Here is a 24,065-nt window from a genome sequence, read left to right on the forward strand (position 1 = left end):
TAGGAAGATTTTCATACTGTCCAGTGGAAAAGAGGGGTGCAACTAGGGACCCTCAACACTTCATATCAGCACAGTAAAACTTGATCTTTTTTCACAACAATGCTATCTTTAGTTCTGAGGAGATCCCCCCGCTCCATATTTCTCTTTCCTTCCTCTGCTGACATTTTTACAGTTAATACTCTAGTGGCAAAGGAGAATGATGTGTCATTCCATCTTACATTTGTGGAGAAATAGACTGCTTTTCATCATATGCAGATATAGGACAAATAATGAAAGAGAGGTGGAAACTCACCCTTTACAGCCCATCTGAACAATAAAGCTGACAGAATAGTACTTGGAGTGAATTCTGGCACCCAAATGTCACCTGATAAAAATGTGTTCCTAGGACAGGGTAAGGGGATCTCACCTTTTTCAACAAGGGCCTTTGAACCCCCAGCTAGAAGTCTCGTAGTCAGACCTCCATCAAGTACTTTGGGGAACGCTGATATTGGATATTAGTGAGCCTTTGCTTCTTGCAAACTGAGAAGGCACTGACTTTACCCAGGAATATAGCCCGTCTCTGGCTAAATACTTCTGAATCACCCTGATTCATCAGAATCTGGCAATGTTTTATTTTTTATGAATCTGTCACCCATGAATAATCAAAGTTCACAAGCAAGGTATTGTTAACAGTTCTCCTATATTTTTATAATCATCCTAGACATGACTGTATTGCATGTGAGAGTTCATATGAGAAAATCCAGGGACTACCCAAGGACTTTTGCAGTTTCACAGCTTCAAAAATATACATCTTACAAATAGAGAATTAATATTGAAGGCAATGGTTCTCTGCTCATTTTTCTTCTAACAAGTACTGGGCAGCTTCCTATCCTTTTTCCTTCCTCAATTCAACTTACATCAATAGTCTTCCATCCCTCAGGTTCCTACTACCATTATAGAGAAAACTTATAAGCTGTACATTTAAACTGTAGGGTCTGAATTGAATTAAATTTTGAATTTGAATTAGCAGTGGTAGCAGCCCCATCAGCCAGTTTTCTATAGGTAGAAACAACTTTAAGTTACAATTGTCCTTAAGTCTCTCTTTTCCATACCAAACACAGACCTTTTAACACTCGCTTTTACTGTTCATTCATTATTTCATTCCATTATTGCAAAGCATTATCCATCCATTCCTTCTTGTCCCAGGTTGTTCTTGCTTATATCTTTTCACAGATCCTCCATAGACAATCTGTCCAATTGCTTGAGGACTTCTAGGTCTTTTAACATTCTGTGGTTAGCTATGAAGTATGTAGGCAGTTTGTCTATTATCCCTTGTTCTTGCTGTACGACCTGCCCATATCCTTTCGAATCATTCATTTCCTGAATGATATCCTTTACATTTCCTGTGAATCAGTCATCACTAGTAATATATTGTAACTTACTTGTTCCCCTCATGCGTTTCTTCTTGCCCTTTAGGTCACTTGCGAGAGAGAGAGAGAGAGAGAGAGAGAGAGAGAGAGAGAGAGAGAGAGAGAGAGAAAGAAGCATTTGGGAGTGAATGCATTTCACAGTTTCCCAAATGTAATACAATCCGAACCCTTCCTTCTCTTCAGTTCCTGACAGTTATGTGTCTTATCCAAAATAATGCATTGATGAAATAACTCAAAAGACTATCCCTACAACTGTATATCTCAGTATGGACAATAATTATTTTTTATCCATTTGTTTTTTTATGAATGGATTATTAAATCAATCTCTTTTATATATCCATGGATCTTACTGAGGAGTTAATGTAGCATTCTGGGACTTTATGCAATCAGTTTGATACTTTTCAAAGATAGGAGCCACTAGAGGACCTTACCACCATCTGGATATCCAAAACAACTACCTTACCAACTGCAAACATCTTCAGCAAGCATATGACACCTTATTTTATTCCTCTCTTGATTACAGATAACTAGGATTTCTATGAGCATCTATCAAGGAATCGTATTTGATCTTAACAGATTCATGAGAAATACCACATTGGAAGAAAATCTTTAAAGGTGTTTTTTTTTTTGCTCTCTCAAATAAAATTATTATAATTATTTTTGGTAATCAGCAAACAATAAATATAGCAGTATCTTGTTATACTTTTCCAGTCAATTCTATGGTTGATTATGTGATTTTCCAAAAGACTTCCTATTCCCTCTCGATATTTTCATCAAAAATCCCTGTGTATGTGCATGGAAAATTCTTATAAAAATTTTATAGAAATGAGAAAGTTTCCATAAGGGTCAGTAACTACTAATTTATTCACTTTTAATTGCCTTTGGGGGAGGAGTAGGATGAAATCATTGACCCACCAAAGTAGTGGTTTAATACTATCTGTGTTGTTGATGTTGTTTTCCCATGTGTGGAAGTAGGGCATATTATAAATCCCTGGCCCTGCTTCATGGCCAAGAAGTGGTCAATGGAATGCCGAGACCTGGCTGGATTTAGAGAGGTGAAGAATTTACCCTCCAATCCTCAATCACATTAACTCTGTCCCAGAGCTCACTTCTATGTTGAGTGAATTATCTACCCCCAGAGATGGAGGGGTGGGGTGGAGTTCAGGTGGGTTAGGGTTAGTGGCTTATGTGGAAAGATAGGGGTGAATGGGCAGGGCATACATGGTCAAAGCAGGATTCAGTGGAAACTTGGGATTGTTAGAGCTATTGCTAAAACCAACCATACTGTTTCCCTACTGATCCCTTTCCTCATCTCTACTCAAAACCTTTTAGCTCACTTTAAAGCTTAGCTCATAGGATCATATACTTAGAACTGAGAGAGATCTTAGGGGTCATCTAGTCCAACCCCTAGAAAAGCTAATTGACTGGTTTAATACTTCATAGGGAGTGAGTTAAAGAGCTGAGATTCAGTCTCTGGTCCTTTGACTTCTAGTCTAGCTCTTTCAACTGTATAACGTTTCCTCCACCATTAAGCCTCCTCTGATTGCACAAATTGTTTATATCTTCTCCCTCCTCAAATTACTTTGTACCTCATTGTCTGTGCATATCCCATAACCCCCTCTACACTCCCTCCCCTCATTTCCATTACAAGAATGTAATGTTCTTGAGGAGAGGCACAATTCATTTTTGGTTTTGTATTCACAGAGTGTAGCATCATCTCTTGCATTTCAGGTACTTATAATAAATAAATATTAATTAATATAAATATAATAAATAAATATTTGTTTGAATTGACTGAATGAAAAAGTGAAAAATGTGCTTTCAAAATTGTTTTATCTTATTTTATTACTGTCTTGATATAGAGAAGATAGATAATTGGGATTTCTGTGGGCATCTATCAAGGAATAAGTTTCGATCTTAACAGATCCATGAAAGACATTTCATCAGAGGAGAAACTTTAAAGGCTGATTTGTTTGCTATTCGTACATGTTCTGGTATGTCCACTCTTCTCCACCTTATCTTTATTTGTCATCTCCTTTTCTACTTTCTCATATCTCTCATCTCATTCCTCAGTACCTCACTGGATACTGAGCTATCGGGGTTCAAATGTGGTGGTTACATTGTTGTCAAAGATAAGGACAGGTAGCAATAGAAATGCTGACAAATATATTCCATTTTGTACCTATCTTTCATTCTCCTAGGGCAGGAGTGGGGAACCTGCAGCCTCGAGGCCACACATGGCCTTCTAGGTCCTCAAGTGTGGCCATTTGACTGAATTTCAAGTTTGGATTCAGTCAAAAGACCGCACTAGAGAACCTAGAAGGCCATGTGTGGTCTCAAGGACACAGATTACTCACCCTTGCCCTAGTATATCTATGAATGCCCTTGGGCTGACCTGGCTTAATTGGCCAAACTTTCTAGAGACTCAATTTCTCTTTCCCTGCTTTTTATTCATATTTTTTAAGTGATTTTGCTCACAATCTTCCATCATCCCCCAGCATGGTATATCAATGCTTTTTTACTTCAATTTGTTCTGCCACCTTTCTTCCATGTTTCTTGGATTGGCATGATGTCCAAGTGTTTGTCTGACCATCTTGTTCAGTGTGGTCTCTTTGCTGTGGCAATTATTTTAAATAAGCTAAACTGCCATAAGAAATTACAATAATTAATCAATAAGCATTTCGAAAGTACTGCTCCATTCCAGGCATTGTGCTGTCTTTATAAAGATAAAAACAAAACAATGGGAAAAAAGCAGTCTTTGCGTTAAATGAGTTTACGTTCTATCAGGGAAGAAAACATTTTCTCACACATACATAGGAAGAGACAGAGACTGGGGGGAGAAAGACAGAAAGAGAGAGAGAAAGAGAGAGAGACAGAGAGACAGAGACAAAGACAGAGAGAGACTCAAGCACAGAGACAGAGAGATGAGTACAGTAGATACAAAGTAATTAGCAGGGCAAAGGCAATCTGGACAAACCTTTCGTTAGAGAATGGTGCTTGAGCTGAATTTTAAAGGAAACTAGGGATTTCAAGAAGTGAAGGTGAAAGGGAAGTGCATTCCAAGCCATGGGGGGATCATCTGTGCGAAGTGCGGAGATGGGAATGGAATGTGTGAGGAGGAACAAAGGGGCCTATCCTCTTCCCATTTTACATAGACAATTGAATAGGTCAGATGAAAGCTTTTGTAATTGCTTAGGATTTCTTTTCTTTAACTTTTGCTTTCTAACTTGGTGTTGATTTCTATCTTTTCCCTAAGTAGAGGATGGTCTTGTTATTCACAAACCCCTAATTCAGAAATGACTTCTCCATGGATAACTATTCATTAAGATAATATGTTTTATCACCCCTTGATTCTTCTTTTAAAAAAAAATATACATGATATCTAGATATGAGGTTTCTAAGTAGTTTGCAAACCTTTGGTCTGTTTTATTTCTTAATTCTGAGCCATATTTTATTCTCATACGTGTATGTATGTTTTGAAGTCACCCTCTGTGGCAAGCTTTGTATTGCCTAATATTAGGTATATGTTAATCTGCTTTGGGGTATCATGTCATGTTCTTCATAGAATTTCTCTACTTTTGAAACAGAAGTTGGTATACAATCTGTAATCATCTTCATCATGTTCTTTTTGCTTATTTCCGTTGTATACATTACAAGGCAAAATAACCAAGTGTCTCCTGTAATAATGTATTACCAAAGTGGGAAAAACAGGTATGTGAGCCCAAGTGCAACAAAAATTCCTACGTGTTCTTGAAACATTTTTTTCCCTAGTGCACTGCACGAACAGAATCAGGTGCATCCAGAGCATACATTTCCATGGCAAAAAAAAAATTCATAGACTAAGAAATTTTTTTTTAGTTAACACTCTCAACTTCTTTCTCTGATCTCTCAATCGTACTTTATCCAAGCTCTTGGCAAATAGTTCAGCGAGTTAATAGGACTTTCCAATAATAGATAACATGGTGGCATCTAAAACTCAGCATGTCCAAAATAAAATTCATTAACCTTTTCCCGAAACCCATTAATCTTCTGAACCTGCCTACTTCTGTGGTGGGCATCTTCATCCTCTGCCCCATCCTTGTTTTTTAACTTTACTGTGACCCGTTATCCTTGACTTTCCCTCACCCTCACATCTGTAATCAGTTACCAAAAATCTTTTTTTTCTGCCACCACAATATCTTTTATATCTACCAATTTCTCACCATTCATGGAATATAGGCCCTCTAATTTTCACCTGGGCTATTGCTCCAGACTCCTTATTGGTCTCCTTGGACTCCTTACATCTCTTGCTTTTCCAAGGTTTTCTCTCTCCAGCTACCAAAGTGATTTTCTTAAAACACAGGTCTCATCATGTCAACTCTGTTACTCAGAAAACTCCAGTATCTCCCTGCTGGATTCTAGGATCACATTTTATTTTATCTTTATTATATCTTTTTTAAATGACTACTTTGTAAATTTTGTGCTATATTCACTAAATCATATGTATGCATATAATGTATAAATAAGAAAATATACATGTATTAGAGGAGCTATCTCCCAGTTTTTACTAATGGAGTGTGAGATCAAAAAAGTATGAAGACCAATGGTCTGTACAATAGAGGAGGGTCATACTTACCTGACTGGGGTGATGCCATGATCATGAATATGGTTTTCCCAGGGTAAGGCTTATACTCCCTGTGGCCTGACTTGCAGTTTCCTCAGATGCAGTAAACTTGAGAATTTAATATGTGGTAGTAGAGGACTGTACTTTCCCCTGGAAAGAAAGAAAGGAAGGAAGAAGGAGGGACAGAGACAGAGACAGAGAGAGGGGGAAAGGGAGAGAAAGGAGAGAGGGAGGAAGGAAGGAAAGAAGGAAAAGGATGATAGAAAGAAGGAAAGAGACAAAGCGAAAGAAACAAAAGAAAAAGAAAGAAACTGAGGGTGAGAATAAGATCAGTTGAGTACCATCTTATTTTTCCTAAATATCAACTCCCCATTAGTTGCAGTGGGGGCTTTCCTACACACATACAGCATTCTCCATTATCATTCCTGGTTTCTGGAAACCACATGGAAACTTATTTGCAATGGAATATGTGAAAAGTTCTCTAATTGAATAGTTAGTGTGATTTCTAATTGGATGTACAAAAGGGAGCGGCTGGTTTTCCTCCTCTCTTTCTTTCCTGATGTAAAGCATGTGAACTGTCTTCAAGATATATCCCAAGAGTCAGGTGGTCTCTGTGTGACCATCAGCAAACGGCTGCTTCTTCCACTTCTTTTGTCTTCCCCCCTAACATTCAGAAGATCTAAAGGTCCAGAATCCAATAATAGAAGCAGTCGGTTCATAGTGGCAGAAATGCCCCGATGGCAAAGGAACCAAATGGATCGGAAGAGACGGCCATAAGAAAGAATACTGAAGCCTGTTTTGTTTTGTTTTTTACCAGCAAATATGTCCCAGGAGTTGTTTAGAGATTTCCAGCAAACTGTTTTATGTTCTAATGTGCCTTAAATATCAGCCTCCCAGTTGGCCATAACCATTGTTAGAAGTTTTAATGTTTTAGCCATTCTACTAATGTGTTGTGATTTTTTTTTTACTCTCAGCACCGCTCTTTGTGAATAGGTAATTACCTATTCCATATCCAATTTATATTATACACCAAGTACCTTTTATTTCTTCCCCTTTTGGGGAATCTATAGATTTACAACCTATAACTTTTATTATAATTAGTATCATACCAGAGACTTGAGGTGGAGTTTGCTTAATGAACCAGTGAGAAAAATAAAAAGGAGCTCCCTCCCAACCAAAACCCAGGCTCCCTGTACTCCTTAGAGCCCTCATAACAAAGTTGAACAACCACAACAACTTGGTTACTTTTTTATGTGAAGGTTAACTTATATGACTGCTGAGGTACCTTCTGTCTCTCAGGTTCTGTGATCTCTATGATCCTAGTGAATATTTTCCATTCAAATCAATAGACTAACAAACACTAGGCAAGTTGTTGAGGGGGGAGATTTCCTGGAATATTTTACAGATCTGAGACTATAAGGCATTTTCTAACTCTGTTCTGCTGGAGGTACTTCACAATACAAAAAGAAGTCAATTCAATAAGAAAGGCACTGAGTGAATACAAAAGAAAATGTTATAATAGGCTTTTGTTGGTACTTGTATTTTCTTGTTGAAAAGCATAGCAAAGTCCCTGAGGTGCTGAAGTGCAGACAGGAGTTTGATGTTATCTCACACCTAGAAATCTGGCTCTGAGTCCAGGGGCTGCCAGTATCCTGAACTGTGGAAGACTGAGGCAATTGGTTGTGCTTGGTACAAATGGTGCTTTGGGTCCTTAGTAAACAGTGTTTGCCTCAGGGCTCAAATCCTTCAAAAGTTTGCCTAGGTAATTGTGTTTCATTACTGTCTGGCATCTCATCATCAGTTTAAGCTGGAGGTTTAGACTGCCTAGTCCAGAAACATGTGAGGATGGAGAGAGAGAGTTTGTGTGCTTAATCCACTTGAAAAAAAAATACAAGTGAAGCTAGCTCATTAGTTTAAGTGATGTTAGCAAAAAAAATGTATGGCATTTTCCATAAAGGCTTTTAAAATGAGCATGTGGCAGGCACTTGGCAGGTTTAGACTTCAGGAAAGCGTGCTGTCCACGTTAGCATGATCAGTGTTTTCTTCTGGTCCCATAACCCTAGCCTCCCCATCTCTGACTCTCAGAAAGAAACAGTCAAGCTAGCTGTTTTTCTTCTACTCCACATCTGGCATAGATTTTTCATGAATACAGAACAACCAAAAGCCATTTGGTAGTTTTTTTTTTTCCTGGGTGTGGCACAAATATGGAAGCATTTCACTTCCTAATTAGTCATATATATATATATATATATATATATATATATATATACACATATATACATATATATAAGAATTATATGGAAGAAAGGAAACCAGTATTTCTTATACTTGTACTATGTGCCAGACACTGTGCTAAGCCCTTTACAAATAGTATCTCATTTGTTCCTTCCAGCAACCATGGGAGGTAGGTGCTATTATTTCCTCATTTTATAGTTGAGGAAAGCAAGGTAGACAGGAGTTAAGTCACTTGCCCAGGGAAACACATAGTGTCTAAGGCCAAATTTAAGCTCAGGCCTTTCTTACTCCAGGCACAGTGTTCTCACCACTGTGCTACATAGCTGTATGTGAATATGGATCAGAAAAATAGGAAGAGCATCCCCCAGAAAAATAAAATAAAATCAAGATAATGATCAACAAACTCTTTTTTTCTTTTCTAATTGAAATATATCAGATTGGAAAAATGATTTTATGAGAGGGAAATTTTTCAGATTTTGATGATAGAATATTGTACATGACTAGATATTAGAAGATGTTGGTTGTGGACCTCAAATAGTCTGTGTGATTTTGGGCAATCCGCTTAACCTCTCTGTGTCTCAGTTTCCTCATTTATACACTGAGGAGGTTGGGACAGTTACATGTTATAGCCCCATGTGGCTCTAGGATTCTATGAAATCTTAGAATTGTGAAAGATATCAAGACACTATGGATAAGGGATGCCACTTCCCATGGGGTAGTCCAGACTCAAGTTCAAGAACAGTATTGCAATCTTTTTGTACCTATCACTTAGGTTTGAGAGCCAAGCTCATTGTTTTAAATTATCAGAACATTTTACTGTAAAAGAAGATCTGATGCTTGAATGTTTTCCTTAATATTCATCATGTTTATGGAATCAACCACTGAAACCATGAGAGAAAAATAAACTTCACGTACAAGGATTCCAGCAACTCTCCAGAAAATTGCAGACCCTTACATTCCATCAAGCTTTATTCTCAAAGAGCCCTGTGCCTTGTGAAATAACATAAAATTTGTAAATATATCTTTAAAACAGCTAGTAGTTGGCTCTTCTCTAATTCACTACAGGAACTGAGAAATCATATTCATTTCAGTATTGTGCTTTTTCACACTGAGTTTTTCAAACTTCAGCTTTCCTTTCTGTTTTTTTCGTGGTATTTCCTTTTTGGTTATGCACACCCAATGTTAACAGCCCTATCTCCTAAGTTAACCCACAATTTAGGGAATCATCTGCACTGAGACTGTCATGAGCAAAATCTTTGCATTGCTTAAATGAATTACAGTTTCTAGCTATTTAATAGGTACCTATGCACAGATCTAGGACAGATCTATGGCGCAGTGGGTAGAGTGCCAGACCTAGAGTCAGGAAGACTTGAGTTCAGATGTGGTTTTAGACACCTAACAAGCTATGTGACCCTGGGCAAGTCACTTAACCCTGTTTGCCTCAGTCTCCTCATTTGTAAAATGAAATGGAGAAGGAAATGGCAAACCACTCCAGGATCTTTGCCAAGAAAACCCCAAATGAGGTCACAAAGAGTTGGACAAGACAGAAACAATGGACAACAAGTTGCACAGATCTGAGAACTGGTTATTTTTCTCTCTATCAAACATTTTTATTAGATGCCTTCTATGTGCAGAGCACCGTATTAGGCAAACAATATGACAGATAAAAGAAGACCCGAAATAATCTCTCCCCTCAAGAAATTTACCGTCTGTAGACAAGATGAATACATATAATTTGAATACTTCTTTAAACATTTATAATTTCATGCCACTGAAAATCACAATCCTTAAGTGGTCTTTATGGTCAAACATTTGGTTTACCTGGGCCATATATTTAGAACTAAAGGACAGCTACTTCCACCTCAGTCTACTGATGAGGAAAATGAAACCTCTAGATGTGAAGTTATTTGCCCAAGGTCACATCTGTAGTTAATGACAGATTCAGTTTTCAAACTCAGGCCCTCTGAAGAAGGATGAACCTTTCCCTACTTACCTACTTTCCCTACTTAAGTTGGTTTCTAGACAAAAGGCACAGTCCATTGCTTATCCCATACTTGGAGCATTTCCACCTTAAAAGGACCCTTCCAGAGTTTGAGCTCTGTCTGCTGCCATAACCTTTGAGATCTGGGGGTCTGCTTCATACTATGACAGGAAACAGAATAGGGTGGTAGGGGAGAGTTTGATATTAATTCAAACCATTTATTTTGTGTTCTAAAAGGTTTTTCCTTCTCACGTCAGCCCCAATACTGAGCAGCAGTTCTGTAGTTATCTGCTGTGTCATATCTACTTTTAACTTTTTAAAAATATCCTATCTTTTTTTTTAAGGACAAAATGCTAAAAAACTGTCACTCATATAAAAGAAGACCTCCTTTCACCTTGTAAATCAAACAAGGCCCTGGAGGGAGGTTTCATCCTGCTGGGCTCAGTACATATCACTTTTCTCAAGGTGACCTCATCTGTTGAAGTAAGAACTTCACTTTTTTTTGTCCTTTTACTCTCAATAAGTCAATAAAATGAAACAGGGTATCTTTAGATCATGAGAGGCCTGTTTACTACCAAATATTTTTAAACATTTTCCTCCTTTTTGTTAAAAAATGGTGGTTTATGTTAGAGTTTCAAAGAAGTCTGGAAGATTTCCTTTTGCCTTTGTAAATCAGAATTTGGATAGATATTCCACCACACATGGAGATTACCCCTAGATGAATTTCACTTTTAGTTTATATTCTTTGTTCTGAGTACTAGGGATGAACTTAGGAGAGAGTTAATGGCTCTTATCTTCAAAGGCCTCTTTTGTACAGATAAAATGCCACTTTGGCAACCTGTGTTATTAATCTATTGCAATCCTGAGGAGTTCTTATCAAGGTCAGTGTTACTGTGGTGTGCAGACTGACTCCAAACTCAAGCAAATGGGCTTTTCTCCTGAAATTTCAAATGAAAAAAGAAGAATGAAAATAGTTAAAGATCAGGAAACTCTAAGAAGAAGAAAAAGAGGCAGGAAAGAACCAATCAGTAGGATTTTGTCCTTATCTAATTGGACTGATGGAATCACAACCTTCACAGAACGTAATACACAGATTTTTCACTATAAAGCACTTTTGTACTTTCTCCTCCCCCTTTTCATAAAGCCTTTCCTTTCAACAATCCTGACAGGAAAAGGCAGGCATTTTTTTTTAACATTTTATAAGTTAGAAAACAGAGAATGGAAGGGAAAATAATGTGAAGTGATTTGCCTAAGGTCGCACACATAGTTACTGGAAAAGCCAGTTTTCAAGCCCAGGTCCTCTCACTAATGCTGAGCATCTCCTCATCATGCAGCTAACATATCGTGGTGGAGTGTGCATCTTCCAACTTAAATTCCATCATTCCTCCCCTATAAGGCCTTTCCTCCATGTATGCTAGTACCTCCTGAAATCACTTTGTATTCACCTTGTATTTCCTTATATTTACCAATATACATAGGTATATGTATGTGTGTATATGTATATGTGTGTAAATGTGTGTGTGTGTGTGTGTGTGTGTGTGGACTGTTGCTCCTGATAGAGTATAAGCTCTTGCTTCGTTATTCTTTTTCTCTTTTTATCCCTAGGGCTTAGCACAGTGCCTGACTGTTGTTTATTATTATTTATTACAATGTTATTTTCAGTGGGTAGAGAGAAGGGTAGATAAGGAAATGAGTGTGGTGTAAAATATGGAAGGCATTAATAAAACTTTTTAAATATACTCCACTTTGTCAACAAGCATTTGTTAAGGGCCTACTATGTATTGCCCTAGCAACCCTATGCCCATAAAGAGATTAAGAGTAAGGGAAGGTTCAAAGTCTAAGAGAAATTTTAGTGTCTGGAGAAGTGAAATGAGAACTAACATATGTTGAGATCTACTCAGTGGAAAGAGTATTGTAAGTCCAAAAGTGCCAGATCTTGGAAGGGCCCTTTCAAGATCTCCTAGGCTAGCCAACTCCTTGATCTCAGGAAAGCAAAGTCATATTGTCTCCATTTTGTAAATATGGCAGACAGTTCTACTAAAGAAGAAGAGACCCTGTGTTCTCAAAAGCTATGCTAGCCAGCCAGGTCTTATCAAGCTAGAAATGTGTTGAGCATGGGCCTAGAGATGGACTATGATCTAAGGACCAGCCTAGCTAACTCTGAAGAGGTACATTTACCACCAAAAAGTTGGACACCAGGTAATGAGTTTTTGACCATATCAACTTAAGAATATTTACTTTGCAAATTTTTAAGCTTTAGCTAACAGTAGGCATAGTCATATTGGTAGTAATAGAAAGGGGAAGTGTTGGTGGAAGGAGTTCCATCGATCTTTTGAAGTATTAAAAGAGAGATAAGACATCTCTGATCCAAAGGGTAAATAAGAGACTTTTTCCAAAACTTCATAGCTAAATAACGGCAGAGAATGTAAGCTTCTTGAAGACAGGGACTTTTATTTCAGACATTGCATCCCCGTTGTCTAACACAGTGATTATCATGGAGTAAACTGTAAAGAAATGGTTGTTGATTGATTGAGGGCCCAAAACTAAGGTCTTTTGACTTCTGTAGTGCATTGTTATCTTCAGTTCTCAAAAAGTATGTGTGTGTGCGTACATGTGTGTGCGAGAGAAAGAGAGAGAGAGAGAGAGAGAAGAGGACAGGTGAGATGAAGAGAGGAGGGAGAGGAGAAATTATCACCATAGGGAGGAAAAAAGGAGTTGTGACAGAAATATAGATGTGTATATTCTACAGGAGAGTCAGAAAGTTAAGATGGAACCACTGATTTGATTACATTCCCAAGAATCTATTGAAAGGGGTGCAGCTGTTCTTGGAGGAAGCATTTTACTTCCCCCATTATGAATATTGCTTCAGGTTGGAGGCGTGGAGGTTCCTGGGTATATAACTGTTTAACTGTTACTACTCAGTATGACTCATATCTCAGAAGACAAAGAACAATCCATCCTCAATTTGAAAAACTCAGCCTTCCCTCTTGTGTGTCACTGGTCCTGGGAGACTGTCGTTTGCACATAATACAGCCGTGTTCTTCAAAGCCGCTGTGACGCCAGCCTTGAAGGAGTGTGCTTACTCAGTGGGAGAGATGGTTTAGATTTCATCTGAGCAGCTTATGTGCTAACCTGCTACAACAGCACATACATTGATTGTGAAATCACGTTTTTTACAGTCAAGTGCTTGTGGTCATTTGTAATATCCAACACTGGCATCAGCTTGGGGAAAACAAACTAGTGAAAGGAAGCCTAGTTCCCAGTACCTTCAGTGGGCTTGGCATGGAATTTATCATGAAGGGGTCCACACCTGTTGACTCAATGAGATCCCTATGGATACTTTTTAAATTATTTTTTTTTCAGTGAGGGAAGGATGAGATATAAATTGCAGCCATCTTGGACACTAGTCAGCACCAGCATCCATTGAAAGAAAGAGTTAAAACTCTCCTCCCCTACTTTAGTTTACTTGAAATTGTCTTTGCAACTGGTGATTTTCTTTTCCTTTTAAAGAGTTTTTCCTTGGATCTTATTAAAGTGCCAGTCTTTAGAATTGCTGTCTAAACTAGGGTCTCTGGCTTGAAATCAAATAAGGATACATTAGTGTCCGTGTCACATGGAAACAGAGGATGAGTCAAGGGCTTGAAACTACTCTGGGATTTTTCAAACAGTTCTAATGTTTCACAAAACCACAAAAGTGCTAAAGAGAAAACAAAGATGGGGGAGGCATGAGGCCACTCCTGAAAGTGCTAGGGAGAGATCACTGATGTTCAGGGTAGACCAACAGCCAGCCCTGACTGTTGAGTATCTGTAAGGTGGGTCCCAGAACACTGTGCACCTTTTAAGGTCTCAGAATCGTGCTGAATTGCAGATTTCTGGCAAAGAGTATTCTGAGTACTTTGAGTTGGAAGATGAAGCAGACTTTGAAGTGGTATATCCAGTGATGCCAGACCCTCACAGGGATGCTACCCGCATAAATGTTGATAAGGCTGCAGGTTTTAGAAGCATTGTGATGTAGAACAAGGATCATTGGGTCTAAAGTCAAGGCTGCTAGGATCAAGTCCCATTCAGAGGACCATGGAATTGAAAATTCAAAGGGATCATAGAGAGTACATAGTCTAAACCATTGTTTTACAGATGAAGGAAGTGAAATGACTTGACCATGGTAGTAACTGGCACATCTGGGACTGTCTTTAGACTTCAGATCCAAGGCTCTGTACATTACACCCCTCACTCTAATTCTGCCACTTCAATATTGGGTATGTCACTTCACTAATCTGAACTTTTAATTTTGTCGTTTGTAAAAGAAAAAAATAGGGATGTTAATGCTTCACTGAGTACTTAGTAAAAGAAACAAATTTACAAATAAGTTATTATCGTTAATATTTTATGCCTATTTTTGGACCTTCGGGAACCTATGGACAACTTACATCATGTAATGCTACTATTATCTGTTTTTGATACTGCAGAGTCCATGTGGTAGATCTTGGATGGGGGTGGATACCAAAGAACCTCAGTCAAGAAGAGCTGTGACCAGGTCCTTCCAGCTCTGTGTTCAAACCTGAGGAATCTCTTGCTCTGTCACTGTCTTAGGTTATAGCAACAGAACCATCCATCCTAAGACTATTTAGGGAGAAGGGTAAAACCTCACCACACGTTAACACACAAACACACGCACATTTTTATAGACAAAAATCAATTTAAAATGAAGCCTGGGGTCAGCCTTGAAGGGGGAAAGTCATAAAAGGGCATCTTGAGTTTTAATTAAGAAATTTCCTTCCCCAAGGTAGTATTTTTTATACCAGGGGTATGCTGGCTATGACCCTTTCCTTCTCTACTGTCATCTTTATGGTGGGTGATTTACTCCCATTTCTTGTTCAGTTGCATCAGTACTGGTTTGGCATATGTTGATTTGACTCAAACAGCATAGACCAACTAACTAGGTTTTTACTAGCCAAAAATAACTGAAAGAGATAGAATACAATACACTTTTCTACTCTGTTTTTTTCCATTAAAAACAATTTTCCCAATCAGGAGATTTTCTTTCTATCTGACCTGTTTTTTTCTTTAATTCTCTGCTTTGAATCTACTCTTAGCATCAAAGCTAATTTGTACAAAAGTGCTTAAGATTAGCCAGAAAGCTTCTACCTCCATCTAAAACTGATTCTAAAAGCAGAAATTCATTTATCTTTAAATTTTAAAACACTTTTAAACAGAATAGTTTTTAGATGGAGATAAGTAGCAATTTCCTCACAAATTACACTAATCAAACATCTTTGCAATTTGTGGCTCCATGTTTAGAAATTATAAAAGATTCTGAGGAGAAACAGACTGAGGATAATATGTTTGGAATGAGGAGACTTTAAGAGAAATAATCTGTTTATCCCGGGAAAGAGGAGCTTAGACTTCATTGTCTTCATCTATGGAAAAACCTCTGGGCCTTAGCTTTCTCACCTGTAAAATGAGGGGTATTTGCCTGTTTTCCATTCAGCCATCGTGTAGAAGAGGCATTTGAATTTGCTGTAATAGTAACGGGTGGATGTTGCTAAGGTAGATTTAAGCTTGAAATTAGAAAGAAAAAAAAAACCTTTGTTACAATTGGAACTTCCTAGAAGCAGAAAAGAATGCCTTAAGAGGTAGTGAATTCCCTGTGGAACTTGAAGTCTTTAAGCAAAGGTTGGTGAATCACCTGTTGCTAAAATTACAGAAAACATTCTTGGCCAGGCATAGTTTAGACTAGATGAGCTCTAAGGTCCCTTCCCACTCTAAATCTTATGATCCTATAGGCATAGATGTAGAGAGGGACAATATCCCCCATACTTCCCTTGAGTGATAACAGGAGTGTTTATAGGCTAATTTGGTAGATGTAGGCCTCTGGTCATTTTTAGTGCCACCTAGCTGAGCTTTCCTATATCCAATCTGCTTTCCTATACTGTCTTAGTCATTCTCCACTCCCTATTAGGGAGGACTGCTTCAAAGTATGGTTCACCAATCATGTCATGCCATAGTGACAGTTTGACAATAGTTACTTAGAAGGGTATCATTACAATTTTAGTGTGTTTTCTAAGAGATGCCATTGGAAGCATGAATAGAAAAAAAAAAACAACATTGTCCTTGGTGTCAGAAAAATCTCAGTTGGAGTCCTGGTCTCCTCCTTACTTAGAGTTTGATTTTGGGCAAAACAGTTGACCTCTCCAGACCCTCCCTACTGCTCTGTAATAGAGGGGATGAAACTGACTGATCTTAAAGGACTTTACAGCTCTGAAATCATGTGAGTCCAAATGAGGCATTTTGTCAAATAGTGTTGAATATAACATAATCAACCCATTGCATTTTAACTATGGCTAACCCACTAGAAAATCGAAGTCATTGATTGACTGTATGTATAGGTATAGATTGGAGGGGGGCAGTATTTTGTTTTTTAGAACAAAAGACAGAGAAAGAAACAGTAGGAACCAAAAGAGATAGTCATTCATTTCACAAAACTGAAATATAATATATACTGTTATGTGTGTGTATGTATGTATATGTATGTATGTATGTACGTGTGTGTGAATATATGTAAGTATATTTATAGATATGTGGCTTCCTTAGGTATCATATCCATCTGTACTGATCAACACATTATATGTATATTGTAATATCTAGGGCAGGAGTGGGGAACCTGCAGCCTCAAGTCACACACATGTGAGAACCTCTAGATCTTTAAGTGAGGCTCTTTAACTGACTCCAAACTTCACAGAACAAATCACTTTAATAAAAAGATTTGGTATAATGAGAAATAAAGCTTTTTGTGGAAAAAATTAAAAATAACAGGATTTGTTCTGTAAAATTTGGACTCAGTCAAAGGGCCACACCCAAGGACCCAGAAGGCCACATGTGACCTTGAGACTGCAAGGCTCCCCACCCCTGAAGGGATTCAGTTGGATTGTCATCTGCACTGTTAGAGGGAACTGATTCTGAAGTGAGCAAAGATAATCCAGTGATAATGTGTTTTTATCAACCAGAGGAAGGTTACATTCCATGGTTAGTTGTCATTGAAAATCAATTCTGAATTTTTTCCGCTTTTGGCTTTTGAGCAACAAATGGGCTTCCTGATCCTTCTCACTATGACATGCTAAATAATATGATTTTTCCAAGTTCATACATTCTTAGAATCTTAGAGTTGGAAAAGACCTAGGAGGCTATAATATCAAACTCATACCTGGACATGTGTGTGTGTGTGTGTGTTCGTCCTTCGTTGCTGAAGAAGACCATGCCATCAGAGAAATAATGACATGACTTGCACTTAACTTTGTTTTGAGTGAGGGTGGGCTGACCTGGACATAAATCTCTGTAACATACCTGAACAGTGACCATCCTACTTTTGAAAACCTTTAGTTCAGGGAAGCCTACTACCTCCTAAATCAATGCATCACACAGAGAGTTCTAACTGATTGGAAAGGTTTCCTTATATCAGATATGTGTAGATATGATTGTGATAAATAAAATTTTCCTTCAGAAAGATCTTTTCCCTTCAGTTTTTGAACACTTCTAAGAGGTAATGAGTCCCTCAAGTTTATAGCACTTGGGATGCCAGGAGTTAGTTCTGTAGATTTAACAGACCCCTGACATTGAACCAGAAGTGTTTTTGACAATAAGTTACCTGAGATTTTTCAGTTTAGGTCACATATTCATAGAATTAAAAAAAATTGTATTGATCTCTTTTGGATTTTTTTCCCACCCTAGTCACTCTGTACCCCATGACCACAATCATAAAACCATCCTTTACTTTAAAAAAAGTTTAAAACAAAACCTGATCACACAGCAAATGACATTATCTTGAATGAATGACATGAAACATTCTACATCTTTAATCCCATTCCTCTCATGACAAAAAGAAAGCATGTTTCAACATCTGTCCTCTAGTACGAAGACTAGTTATTTCGACTATTTTTTCTCGAGATTACTCTCTATGGATTGCTATTAATGTAGAGGAAAAGAGATTTGAGACTGTGTGAGTGAAAGTGAGTGGAATTGGACTTCCCAAGAAGGCCACTAGAGATTTGACTGGTCACTTATGGAAGAATCTTTAATTTTTATACATTTTATGCAGGAAGAAAGGATATACAGAGTGAAGGAAAATCAATTGAACTGGAAGGCAGGAAGGGAAAAGGGATGTTTTCCTCAGAAACTCTATATATAATGTAAAACTCTGTTTAGAATAAATGTTTATTGAATTGAATTGAACTTACTGGGCTAGCATCATGGGAATTTGCTCTGCCAATTTCATAGGAAAGGAGTCCAATACTGATGATGTTTGGAGGAGGAGGGGCAAGGGGCAGGAAGAAAGTAGAGTATTTATGTGAATGGTTTATGCAGTGAGAGTTTAATAGAGTAGAGAAATAAAGCATCACTGTTGAGGGGAGGGGGGTAAACTCATTCTCTGCCCCATACAGTCCAAATGAGAAAAAGGAAATGGAAATTTTACAAATCATTCCTATGTTGTTTGTTTGTTTTTCTGGTAGCTGTTACCTTCAAACTTGCTGTAACCCTTCCTCAGAAAATGAGAAGATGCTTTTTTAAGACTAATCCCAGACTACTCCTCTTTTACATAAGGTGGTATTTCCCCTGGGAACTGTCTGGAAGATCTTATGAGGAGGAACATTTTGCATTTATAGAGAGCCTTTCATCTGTAGATCTCAAAGTGGCTTTACAAACATTAATTATTTCTCACACTTGTGAGGCAGGTAAGTATTATTACACCCTACTTTAGAAATGAGGAAAGAGGTACAGACAGTTGAAGGACTCAGCCTGAGGCACCAGGGCTCCAGGGCAGCTCTGAGATTAGGATCCAGAGGACCAGATTCCCAGCCTTACTACTTAACCACAAAGCCACCTATCCTCCCACAACTGGGAGAGGGAAGGGAAAAAGTATACTAGAGGCAATCATTGAACCTCGGTAGGAGCAATGCTCATTTCTCACTTCCCTTCAGCTGGCACATAAGAAGCCACATTGCTTTATCGTGGGTAGTTAGTAACTCAAAACCCCAAAGGACTTTTTAAAAGCTGCCTACCCAAGACAGGCCTCTGCCCCAGCTTGGTGCTAGCTGTTTCCCTGAAAAGTATGCTGATATAAAGCACCTTACCAGCCTATGACTAACTGAGATGTCTGCAAACCAGTCAGAGATAAAGAGTTGGCAGTCAACAAAGATCTTTCTAGTGTTCATTTTTTCCCCCTTCAGGATCTAGAGCTTGTAAGAGCTGAATTATATTATCATGAGATTTTACTGATCAGGATAATATACCAGTTAACCATCTACTGCTAGGACTTATGTGTAGCTGATGTCTATTTTTAGTTTTACTTTTTAAAAACTTGTTTTCACTCCTGACACTTGAGCTGAGACATGATTTCTGGAAACCAAGCCAGAGCTTCAGGGAAATGGTTCTTTGTAGCCAGGGATTACCATTTGTAACTGTAAAGCATCATATTTTGACATTCTGGAAATGGTTTTAGAATCATGAGTGGAAGAAAATCAGTCAAGTGGAGGGAGGAGCATCATAGGGTATTCCCTTTTTTTAAGGGGAACCCAGATTGTCTCATGGGGTGATGATGGGAGAGATGAACAACCAATGCTCGCCCTGACACATCACCCTGGAAACTGAATCACATCCCTGAGGCCTGACTCACATCCTGTTGTGTGTTCTGAGAGCTTCCAAGACAGTCTTCGTTACACCATAAAGCAAAACTGTACTAGGAGCTGAACGTCAATGGTATCTTGACAAATGTCTTGCCTACTACCAACCTAGTAAGGGCTAGGAGGGAAATTCTAGGGACAGATAGGATAAAAACCACTGCCTCAAGGGTTTATCTTTTCATCAAGATATATATATATATGCATATATGAGTGTATGTGTGTTTATACACACATACCACATGATATTATACCATGAAAAACTTTATGCTCTTTAGTTTTACATGACTATTTAAATGTAGCCCTATCATACAACAGCCTTCCTCTTTCTCAGAGAGGAGAATAGGGAGAATAGTGCAGCTATTATATAAGAGTATGTCTATGCAGAGGATAAAAATAATGCGGTTAGGGGTGAGTGAATGTTCAGGAGATAGAGGACCACAACAGTGTTGGCCATCAGCAATGAGAAAGTGCAGTCTGTCTACTTCTTTCCTTGACGGAGGAGAGGTTGTGAATAAAATAAGGATAGGAGTTTGAGAATATCCAAATTTAAAGCAACAATTCCAGTGTCTTTTTTTTCCCTCTCTTCTAAAAGTCTAAATTGAGAAAATGTTACTCAGATAACCACACCTTTATCTCTTCATCACTCTAAGTTCTTTAGCTTTCAGGTAATGGTTGGCAGGTAGTCTCCCCCATTAGACAGGGATTGTTTTCTGCCTCCCTTTGTATTCTCAGTAGACAGCACAGTGCATGGCCAGTAACACGTGCGTTATAATTATTTCTTGAATAACTGACTAACTGTGCAATTTAAAGGAGTAAACGAACCTGAGTCAAATGGTATGGTCAGTGATTATGAGACACTGAAGCTGGGGACTGAACAACTGTGCTGATTCTAGGATTTGGGAACAGGTATATGTCCGCATGATGCAGCCTTTCAAAAAGAATATAGATATACTTATGGGAGCCTAGATGTCTGATTGCCATGAAAGGAGCGTTGAAGGAAATAACACATATGATTTATAAGGAGAAAAATGGAGACTCACATTAGCTGATGTCGAGTATAGTATGCAAAGGCAAAAAAAGCAATGCATACAATGTTTAAAACAATGGAAATGGAAAAAAAATCACTACGTGACCATCAAGAGTGTTGCAAAATGACTAAGAATAAACATGGCATGAAAAAAATATGAGAAGTCTCACACACACACACACACACACACACACGCTCCATGTAGGTTCCCACATATGGGACCTTTAATATGCTTTCAGACCTTTTTACATGTACTAATCGGTTTTACTCTTCTTATACTTTTCCTTAAAAATATTATTTGCTGGTTGGAATAATTCTCTGAAGAGGAAAAGAGGAGGCAGTCAGGGAAAATTTTTGATGATGTAAAAACAAAAGATTTCAATAAAAATTAATTTTAAAGAAATGAAGGAGCATTGAATTGGGAATTGAAAGACCTGGATTATAGTCTCAACACTGCCAGTGATTATTGAGAATGGTATAATGGAAAAAATACTAAAGTGGGGTTCAGAAAACCAAGCTTTAAATCCCATTTTTCCTGATTGCTTACCTGTGGGACCCTTGGGCAAGACCTAATTTTTTTGTGTTTCATGTTCCTCATCTGTAAAATGAAAGAATTAGACTAGGTCATAGATTATTAGAGTCAAAGGAACCTTATGTACAATCCAATTCTATTACCTCATTTTACAGTTGAAGAACTTAAGACCCAGAGATTTAAATTATTTTCATGGGGTCATAATATTACCAAGAGACAGAGATCTAGTTCAAACGGAAGACCTCTGATTCTAAATTCGGTGCTCTTTCTACCAGACCAGACTCTCATGAGGATTCCGAGTTGGAATGACTTAATTCAAGGCAGAAGATAACGATGTCCAATTATCACCCTTCCCATCTTTTCTTCTCCCTTTACCCATTTCACAGTAGAGAAAACTAAGCCCCAGAGAGGGGAAACACTTGACTGAGTTCACATAGAACCTAGAAACAATTTAGGTAAGTTTGATTTCTCTTCTATAAAATAAAGGGGGTTAGATTAGATGTCTTTTCCTGTGCTAATATTCTTTATTGTGTCAAAAAAAAAACCGTTGCCATTCTCAAAGTGAAGAAAAAAGGATATGTATTTTTTGTTAGCATCCTCTTATCTAACACCTCTTTCTCCTCCCCAAACTAGCAGTCATCAGTGTTCTAGATGACTCTACTACTATCTTAAATAAGACAGAATGGTAGTGGCTCCCTGGTCTCACCAGTTTCTTCTTGATCTTTCTAGATACCTTAATTGCATTTCACCATCATACTCCTTTTACCAAAGAACACGTGTATGTGTGAATATAAAATCTGCCTTTCACTCTCAACATCCAGTCTAGGAGGGAAAAAAATAGAATAAGAGGGAGATAAGAAATCATTACAGGAAAAAAATACACAGGATTATAGATTTAGAACTATAAGGGAACTTAAAGGTCACCTAATCCTTTTCTCTCATTTTACAGATAAGGAAACTGAGGTCAAGAGAGGTGACTTAACTAAGGCAGAGCTACTATTCTAACCCAGGTCCCTCATTCCAAATCATGTCCTTTCCCACTGTCTCATACAGCTTCCCCATAGTTTACATCTGTTTTCAAGTTGTTTGTGTCCTGTTTGTTTTAGAACCCATGATTCATGAGGGCAAGGTTTAAGTTTTACGTAAAATGCAGCTCCCAAAGTACAGTGAATGCATAATAGTTTGTTTTTTTGATTAATACTCATTATTGTAATTGATGACTTGAAGCCATGTTAGAAGCTCTCCACCACCACCTACTGGTCCTCCAGTGACAATGAAACCAAATTTTAAAGCAAACCAAGTTGTTGTAAACTACAACTCAATCTTTGTTAAACTGAGAAATGCCCAATTCCACATGACCATCTTGTGTTTTTTAATCCTCTACCCTGTCCTTTCCTGGAAAGCAGAACTACTGTGGTCTTAAATTAGTAAGAAATTCACCAAACTTTGTGAAGAGACAAGAGGCCATGGGCTTTGATCCTAAGACCATCTTATCAAAGCCTGTTTTTAAAGGCTATGAAACGTATTATGCAATGTTTGTATGGTTTGATTATGAGTTTGGAAAAGCCTAACACAACTTTTTCACTGCAGTAAAACATGACATGACTTGAGTGATGGCATAATACTATATGCCTAACCTAGTGTGGTTTTAGACATGAGGCTAAGGGCGTTATGCTGTCTTCACAACAAGTATGAATTACAGTACCGCAATTCACACCCTGGAGTGTTTTATGACAATTGTAAAACCTCTTTTGTTTGCCTTTTAAATAATTAAAATGATATTTGTGTATTATCCACTCATTTAATATGTGCACATATATCCATATTCACATGCAGATTGTCCATTTCCACATCCTTTTCCTCAAAAATGCAGTACATGTATGGTAATATTCACTGGATTTTTTCAAAATTCAGTACAGATATAGAATATTCACTGACTCAGAAATATATTTAGATGTCTCTCCCACTATCTCTGTTTGCCTATAAGTATCCAGGAAACACTGATGGTCCAAATCAGGGGTGGGGAACCTGCAGCCTCAAGGCCACATGTGATCTTCAAGGTCCTCGAGTGCTGCCTTTTGACTGAGTGCAAGTTTTACAGAGCAAATGCTTTTATTGAGGGAATTTGTTCTGTGAAGTTTGGATTCAGTCAAAGGGCTGGGCTTGAGGACCTAGGTAGACATATTGTGGCCTCACGGCCACAGGTCCCCCACCTCTAGTCTAGATACTGCAGGCCTTTCAGCCCAAATAGAACATTTTTTTCTGAATTTAAAGCAGCTGTCACTCTTTGCCATACCTGAAATTGGGAACAAAATAAAGAATTTAATTTAGCCAAGGAATTCCAAAGTTCCTTGCTAAGGCTGAAAAACACTATGATAATGAAAAGAACGTGGTACCAACTTAGTTTTTAATACCTGTGTAGCCTTGGGCACATCTTTGACTTATAACCCCCAGTTTCAGCATGCTCACGTAAGGTAAAGGAGTTGAAATAGAAAACCATTAAGATTCTGTCCATCCCTAAGTCTATGACACACTTCTGATTTTGGGGCTAACTGCTTCCAAGTTCTACAAATCACAGTTCTGTTCAGGAATATGTAAGAAAAG

General features: G+C 38.0%; 1 protein-coding gene and 1 pseudogene across 2 annotated transcripts in view; both read left to right on the top strand.

The window, feature by feature from the left end:
• RUNX1 (RUNX family transcription factor 1) overlaps positions 1-24,065 on the top strand; it is a 337,077-nt gene that overhangs the window by 296,028 nt on the left and 16,984 nt on the right. The gene's annotated exons all lie outside the window — the stretch shown is intronic.
• LOC140509431 (U1 spliceosomal RNA) lies at positions 6,017-6,165 on the top strand (annotated as a pseudogene).

The sequence above is a fragment of the Notamacropus eugenii genome, chromosome 5 (assembly GCF_028372415.1).
Source record: "Notamacropus eugenii isolate mMacEug1 chromosome 5, mMacEug1.pri_v2, whole genome shotgun sequence".
Taxonomy (NCBI): Eukaryota; Metazoa; Chordata; class Mammalia; order Diprotodontia; family Macropodidae; genus Notamacropus; species Notamacropus eugenii.